Raw genomic sequence first — 1,353 nt, 5'->3', positions numbered from 1 at the left:
CTGCCGTCTGTTTCAATGTGGGAAGTGTTACGAACAGCTGATCGGATCGGCAAAGCGTGTTTCTGGAATATTATGTTTTTGTTCCTGCTAGTGCTTTTTATGCAATTTTTGCAAAGCTTTATGTGGAAGGAAACCGTGACCTAGGACAAGCTGATGGCATGAGATGTGAGTACAACTCCTCTGATTTCATATGCGAAAAAAAATTACTGCGCTAGCTTACGCGGTTCTGGTTCTACAGGGATTTAAAAATAGTTACACAAAACGGAGCGTGCAGCTCTGACTGGCTTTAAAGGGTTAACAATAACAATGTATTGAATAATGACTTTAAAAAAATAATATAAAACAGTGTGCAAATACTGATAACAGTGCAAATGTTTGCAATATAAGAAATAAATGAAAAATCTATGTTTAGTGAACTTTGCACTGTTGCTCTGTGGTGCAGCTACGACACCGTAGCAAAGTTTACACACTATGTCTACTTGATCCACGTCTGACTCCGCGAACCCATAATGTTTCCACACCACTGAAGTTTTTTTTTTACCCTTCTTTTCAACCAACAGCAATCACTCTCCTCTCCAAATAACTTCTGCTTAGCTTTCCGAGTTTCCCTCAGGTCCTCTTAATTGTTGTGACGCGTGTTCTTTTAATGATCGTTGAAAGCCCAGATCGTAATCGTGATTAAAATTCGATTAATTGAGCAGCCCTAACTCACACATGATGACAGGCCACAGACTTCCACACTCTTATCTTCACCACATTCCTCCAGCCAGTCTCACACACAGAGACTAATATGTTGAGGTTGGAGGTGAATGATGCCAGTGCAGGCAAAATCCAGACATTAAAACAATTTTTCTTGTTCATCCTATTAATTAGGGTCATACTTCAATTAGAATTAAGCATGATTAATTATTTGGAGAACAGCATATAGATAAACATATAGATGTTAAATCCTCGTACTCCACTTTTGAGGGTGTGTTTCACATACCCTTTTAAGTCTTTGTCTCTGTGGTAGGTGTTCGTTACTCCCTGTTTTCTTTTGGTAACCTTTTTCTTATATGTTAGTGGTCAGCTGTACTTTCCCCATCATTTCCCCAGTTAGTCCCAGCTGTTCTTCCACCTGTTTCCTCTTCCTACTTTACCTTTTATGCATTTATTGTTTGAGTCTAGCCTTGTTTCTTGCCGCATTCGACCCTCTTTGGTTGTGTGTCTTCTGTCTTATCTATTTAAATTTGTTCTGTGAGTCACAGAGAATAAAATCAAGATTTTTTTTTAAAGTTTATTACCATGTTCTGCATTTAAGGTCCTGCTCTGTCTGCCACACAGTCATCATATGACAGAAACAGTAAATGGATT

This window comes from Haplochromis burtoni, unplaced genomic scaffold (genome assembly GCF_018398535.1).
Source record: "Haplochromis burtoni strain Fernald_Lab_line unplaced genomic scaffold, NCSU_Asbu1 Contig_1061, whole genome shotgun sequence".
Classification (NCBI taxonomy): domain Eukaryota; kingdom Metazoa; phylum Chordata; class Actinopteri; order Cichliformes; family Cichlidae; genus Haplochromis; species Haplochromis burtoni.
The sequence above is the reverse complement of the archived record's forward strand: the minus strand, read 5'-3'. Positions refer to the sequence as shown.